Source organism: Halyomorpha halys, unplaced genomic scaffold, assembly GCF_000696795.3.
Source record: "Halyomorpha halys isolate HHAL.00 unplaced genomic scaffold, Hhal_1.1 Scaffold475.1, whole genome shotgun sequence".
In the NCBI taxonomy this organism is placed as follows: domain Eukaryota; kingdom Metazoa; phylum Arthropoda; class Insecta; order Hemiptera; family Pentatomidae; genus Halyomorpha; species Halyomorpha halys.
This window is the reverse complement of record NW_027104738.1, coordinates 571368-578675: the sequence shown is the minus strand read 5'-3', so window position 1 is coordinate 578675 and position 7308 is coordinate 571368. Positions and strand designations below refer to the sequence as shown.

Sequence of the window (7308 nt, the reverse complement as noted above, 5' to 3'; positions counted from 1 at the left end):
AATACAGTAAATTAATTATTTGAGTATTAAAGACATATTTGAAATGTCTATTAATATTGGTTCCTTCTGATTTAAAACCAAATAGTAATATTGCGTTTGTGTAAATCAAGGTATTAAAGTATAATTCTTAAATTTTTTTTCCTATTTTTTTTATTCTTATTTTAAAAAATTGTATTTATGGACTAATTATTCAAGAAATGATTCTTTCTTTTTTCTTTTTTTTTTTTTGTTCTATTTTATTTTTCCTGTAAAATACATTTCTCTTGGTCTTACTATACACCGATTTATTTTGAATTTTACTTATCATGGCTTAGACTTTAATTTTTATAAATTTGGAGTTCACTATTTATTGCTAGCTGTACTTATACTTCTTAGGTGTGGGTTCGATTGTGGCTTAGGCATCTGTTATTTTATGCTCGGTTTCATTAAAAGGAGTTGGAGATAACCGTAGTGGTTCAGCTTGAATGGTGATCCTGTAGAGGTTGTAGTGGTAGAGAATTTTTTTTACTCAACGACATTTCTTAATTGTAGTAACAATAAATGAAATATAATATACTCCAATTTTAATTATAGTTAAATTTAACCAGGAAGATGTAGTCTTATGCTCATATATAGCAATCTGAAATAAATCAATTAGTAAGCTTTTGTGAAAATATTTTTTATAAAACATTTCTTCCTCATATCTGAAATTGAATAACAGTTTATAATTATACGAAATTAAATGACCCTCCCCCCCCCGTTCTCCTAAAGCCAACTTGCGATATTTTAATTCTATTTGCACCTCAAAGCTTTTTGTTTAAACTCCATTTAGGGCTCTTTCAGAGATGACTTTTCTGGTTAATCCACTTGAACTAGAGAGTTTTTTCGTCCGACGTATAAAATATCTGCTCTGTCTCAATTTTTTTTTTTTTTATGATTTCAAACACCAACAAGTATCTAAATATTTAAAACACACCTGGTTGAAATAACTGCATTTTTTTTTTTTTAGTTTGAATACATTTGTTTTTTTCGTGTGTGAATTCTTCTCCCACATATATAACTCGGTCTAGGTTTTTTTTTTTTTTTAGACATTGATCCTTTAAAATGTTTGACTGTATGATACATGTTTCACATAATTCAATATTAAATGTAGGAAATGTTCCAGGTAGCTTTAAAGAAAATCAATGATAAAAAATAGTTTTAACAATTTATTACTACATTTGTTACTATTATTAATCCTTTCTACGAATCTATTTGTATAATTCATTTTTATTATTTTATAATTATTTATATTTTAATTTCCTAACCTTAACCCAAACCTTCTCTTCTTGATTTACATACGCTCAGCCATTTATGTATAATAGTGTATTATTTTTTATGATGTTCTATCTGCCAAGGTCGATTGAGAGGTCGAACCCAGGCTCTGTAAAGTGTAGAGCCTCTATTAGGGGAAAACCCAGTGGTTGGGAGTGATTCTATCCGAACCAGCTTCAAGCACAACCGTTGATATAGGAATAGTACCGTAGTTCCTTCTTATTTGTAGTGGTGCCATTTTTATTTATTTTTTAAATATATTAATCCTAAAGCATTACTTTTATGATTACATAATACTAATAATGAATATAATTAATTAATTTAATTATATCTGTATTGCTACAACTCATGGTCAGGGGTGTAGTACTTTGTAAGGATGTATTGTTACTTAACGTACAGTTGTACTAGGAGTTGATTTGGTTAGAACCACCCTCGATTAGGTATATTAAAGATTTACCTTTAATTAGTTACTTTTAATTAAAAGTAACCACTTCATAAGGCTGAGTAGACCTCGGAGGGCACCTGGATCCACAGGGCTGACTCACGGCTACAGTGAAATAGAACACGTTAGTAGAACAATATATAACTGTAAGTTTTTATTTTATTTAGAATTGGACGCATTCCTAAGATAGTACCGTGGACTGAGGTTTTTTTTTTTCTATAGCCATTCTGCAGACTTTCCTAAAGCTTCAGTAGTTATTAAAAATTAATTCTAGTCTGATAAAATCGACGTAATACTTCAAACATTAAATAAATAAAGTTTTTTTTTTTGAACGTGTAAGTAATCAATTTTTTATTTATTTTTTTAGATTTATTGTCGCTTAAATCGTCGGCGTGTTAACGCCATATTTAATAATTACTTTGTGAATAATTTGTAAATAGCTGCAATTGTTTAGTCGTAGTGTTACATTTAATTTAATTTATTTTATTTGTATTACTTTATTTTGAATTTTTTGTTTATTAGAAATATATGTATGCATATTTTTGTTTTAACTGAGTGTGAAATAAACAGTGCTAAAGGTTGTTAAACTATCAAAAAAACAGTTCCTGCTAATTAGCAGCCATTATAGTTTCTAACCAGCCCTTTCTGCGTTAACTTGGTGTTATTTTTTGGGGATTTTGAGTATTTTAGTCAACATTACAGTCCGGAACCAGACCTCTACGTTTCTGGCTTTTGTCTGGAATATGAGTTGTTGCTAATTATTCAGCTCGTATAATTGATTACAACAATCAGACCCTGTATCCTCTCAATAAGTGTTAGTGTGGCCATCTTTTGTGCATTTCTACTGTTGATGAGCCAGTACAGACGTGGGTCTACTTATTTTGGACCAGTTTAACAGTTGTAGCTATGTTTATAGCTACAGAGCGGCAATCTACACATCTTGACAGGAAACTCTCTTCCTTTGACCTATCGGAGTGGATCAACTTTTCTTGACCGCAACCTAGTATTTATTTTTTATATCTATTGATATTGTAATTTCTTTTCTTTTGTTTATGTTTTGTATTGTCAGTTTAGCCAAATAATTGTTTATATCCCGAGCCAGATTGTTTTTTATTTTATTTTATTTTTTTAAATGTTTTTTTAAAGCTTTCCAACAAAAAGACATCGTCAATTTGATGTGGATTTAACAGCGAGTGATGAAGATGTACTAACTATAAATTAATTCTTTTTTCTTAAGTTTTTAATTGTCTAAAGTATTTTTTTAATCAGTAAATGGATGTATTGCCAGTGGATTGTTAAGAAAATATCTATTTAATCACTTTAATAAAATATCTATTTAATTACTTTTTATTCTGAATAGCTAGAGTTGGAATGTCATACGCCCTGTCGGGGTGATAAAAATATCGAGTCGGGCCTATACCTGTTGCTCTTGGCTTTCTTCACCGCTTCATGTAAGCTCTTTTATGTCCCCGTTCTACCTACTATTCGTCTGTTACGGGCTTTCCCGTATGGCACTATATGATTTTATCTGTAATATATGGGATCGTCTATCATCATGACATGAAAAATCTTTCTTACCATAATGTGATTTATTTTACACAGCTTTTCTTAAATTTATTTATTGTAATAAAAATGATGTACTGTTAGAATATTATTTTTTGCTTCTTTCTTGAAATTTACAACCGTATTTAGGCAAAAATACAATAGTTAAAAGTTATAAGCAAAAATAACAAGAGAGATGTCTGAAGAAATTATCTATTTGTTGCACTCCATTTCTATATTAGATGTATATGGTTGAAAAGGCATTGACCGGCTTTTCCACTAATCTAATCTAATCTACGGCACAATCGCTCCCACTCAGTCTCTACTCGACCTTATTACCTGTGACGTGGCTGGGAGAAAAGCACAGGGATCTCTTGGAGTTCTGCTTTGCCTTCAACACGTGATTGGCAAGGCTTGGTTTGGTGTTACCTTGAAGTAAATATTATAAATAGGCGCAAATATGTATTTATTTTATTGTTTCTTAAATTTAATTTTCTTAGTCTTCTCCATAAATATTTTTTTTATTATTTAATCAGTTTTATTTTATTATATTTTTGATATAAGATTCATATTTTTATTTATACAAATCATGATAGTGTTTTCTTTTATATATATATATTTCTCTATTATTATTAATTAATTTTTCATTTTAATTCAATCAGGTGCTTCAGTTTAATTCCACAATAATAACTATTGTTATTATTTAAATTTTTTTCTTCTGTTCTTCTATTTCTGTATATATTGTATGAATGAATATTTAAACACTAATATTTAATGCCATTAATTCATGTCAGATGTTATTATAATTCTCTTCATTATATATATGATTAAACTAAAAAACAAAATTAATAGGACATGGGGCTTATCTTCTTTTCATACCTATCGGAGAATAATTAGGAATAGAAAGTAAGGTTACAAACTAATGAGCTTTAGTGGTTAGGGAGTTTATTATGGAAGGATTGACTTCTGGTTTTGGCTAGATAGGTTACATGTGCAATATTAAGGCCATCGTGGATGATTTTACTTGTGACTAAGTAAGGATTTTTAGAAAGATTTCGGATTGTAAGAATATGAGAGAAATACTTGAGTGAATCTTCCAACGCTTATCTAGCTAAGTTCAAATATGGCTTATTCTAGCCATGTAAACCAGTCTTTTTTTATAATTAGTCATATACATACATGTCGAGAACAGTGTATGGATCGGTTGGGATGTCAGCTGCATAGACTGTATAGAAGATGAGATCGAAGATTCTATACCTCACGGGTACCTTAAGGAACACCAGCGGTGTAGAAGAAGAGGAATGAACAAGCATTATTTTATTAGAGCAATCTAGTAGGGAGATAATAAGAAAGAATGTGGAGTGAAATGTTTATAATCCAGATTGGTAGGATTAGGTGATTAGATATGAGGTGTGTTATAAAAAAATTTAAAAATTACTTTTCTGTTGGTAAGCCTTTTTAAACCACAACTTTAAACATAAATAACTTACAGAATTTTAAATCAGCAATTCAAAGTCTTTAATCTGGCCAGTATGTTAAAACAAGTACCTGCCTTCTTAAACAAGGAACTGTTTGTCAACTAACTATTAATTAATAATAAACGGGATAAATGGGATTCCAAATTTCTCTGAAGAACTCAATGACAATGAAGCTAAAGTCTCTTAAAGTCTAAATTTTAGATCTTCTTCAAATTGTTTTTTTTTTTTAAATTTATACTTTTGTGTATTTGCGTATGTATAACTTTATAATTATAAAAAATAAATATAAACTTAGGATGAGAAGGTTTTACGCCTTTGGACAAGATCAAACAAACATATAAGATGTATTCTCATGATGTTTATAATATAAAAAGTTTTAACATCCTAAATGTTAATTAGTATCGGATTGTGAGCACCCTAATTAAGTTCATATTAAATACATTGGAATTACTATCGGATTTCTGGTCACCTTTTGTAACCTCCTAACTTTTACGAGATTATAAAATCTCAGATTCGTCACACTTTCCTCTACCTCACTTGTTTTCTCTACAAGTTCTTTTTCTATTGATTTATTATTATTTTTATCTATTACTTTATGAGAGTTTAAAAACGTCCATAACAAAACAACACAAAGCAAATACGATCTACGAGCATTTAAACTATCAAGACAACAGACAAAATGATGAGCTCAGCTGGTCTGTAGCGTGATTTCATTGTTATATCGTTTTAACATGCTAAAAAAAAGGAAATATTCCTCCATTTAACACACATTTATATATTAATATCCCTGCTAATGAAAATGATAACCCAAAAACAGTAAGTCTGCATATTTATTTTAGTTATAACGTTAATAACGTATAAAACTTTCAGTTTGGTTTAATTTTTTCAGAATTTATAGAATTTTATTAAGAAAAAACTGGTGTATTCAACTTTTTAATGACGGTTTATTTTTTAAAAATAAATTTTTAATAAGTTGTTAATCCAGTACATATATATTTTTTCACTGGTTAAAATTTCATTATCCTATGAAAATTAATAAAAAATCAATTCTGAGTAAACAAAAAAAAAAAGTAACTTTTTCTCTTTAAATTAAATGTACATTGGAAATGGTAACGATTTCTGTTATTTCCTGGACGTTACCTCGATACAGAAAGCCGCTAATTAATAAATGTGTTCTCAATAACGTATTTTATTTGATGCGGGCGGGAAATTCCAAGTATATCGTAATTGGAAAATCGTCTGTATTGTATTTCCCAGTCATCGTTTAATTGAATTTCGGAGTTATTTAATTTAATCATGGCTATAGCAAAATTACTTTGAAATCATTATTGCTGTTGTATTAGCATTATTCACCTATAATGGTTATCAGACTAAGGAAAATAACATTAAAATATTACTGCTGGTTTGAATAGTTGCAAAACTAAAAAAGTAGTGTTTTTTTTTTTTTAATTGAGTTAGGTATTAGGGCGGAGGGTTAGGGGGTTATTATGGAGGGTACTAAGATTTATAAGCTATAACAGTACAATATGAATTAATTTATAGCGATATAACTAATAATTCAATTAACAAAACACAACTAAATACAAAATATTAAAATGAAAATACGAGGAGAAGATAAAGAGTATAGGATTGTGCAATTACATGTATTTTTTTATATTATTTATTTATTTTATTTTTTTGCCCACTTTGTAACGTATTTAACTGTTGTTAAATACTCCTGACACTTTGTCATCCTTGTAACATGTATACATTTTTAACATTTTCTAAAACCATTTGTCGTCACCCTCTCACACGCTTTCCACTTCTAAATATTTTAAATACTTTCTACTATTTTTTTAAAGATTGTTTACTTACTTTTGGCGTTCCACTTGTCCTCTAAAAAAGCATTTATCATCTCTGTAATGTGTATTTGGTTCTAAGTCTGGCCGTTTGCTGTGCAGAACCCACTTGGCGGTAAGATTTCAAGCTTACAGGTTTACTTTATGTTTTATTCTTTTTTTCCCCTATCATTATTTTACCTCCTCCCCCCCCCCCTGCTTTTCTATTATTTTCTTAATTGTCCTTACCCACGTTATGTTCACCACATATTATTATTGTTGTTTTCAATTTTTTTACTTTTATATTCATTTCTTTTGTTAAACTTAACATTTTGCTTCTATCTAATATTAGGGTTAAATGTCTCATTTGTTACATATATTTTCTTTCTCTCTATTTTATTTTTTTTTCCATAATTTTAATTTATAAATTATAAATAAACTAAAATATTCATATTTCTTTATTGTATAACTTCAATTTTTATTTTATTTTCTTAATTATGTTATTTTACCTACTGTTTCAGTTGCATATGTGTACATTTAATTTTCCACTTCTTTCATCACTTCTTATTAATTCCATTCTGTAAAATTATTTAATTTATTTCATTCTGTTTATTTGTTTTTCTGTATTCATTGGTTGTTATCTTGTTCTGTTTTTAGCTCTGATAAAGGCTAAAAATTCTGACCGAAACGTTGGCACGATTAAATAAGTTACTTCAAGTTATTTGTGTTATTTTGA

General features: G+C 28.7%; 1 protein-coding gene across 2 annotated transcripts in view; it reads left to right on the top strand.

Annotated features, from left to right (window-relative positions):
- oaf (out at first) overlaps nucleotides 1-7308 on the top strand; it is a 365868-nt gene that overhangs the window by 169945 nt on the left and 188615 nt on the right. The gene's annotated exons all lie outside the window — the stretch shown is intronic.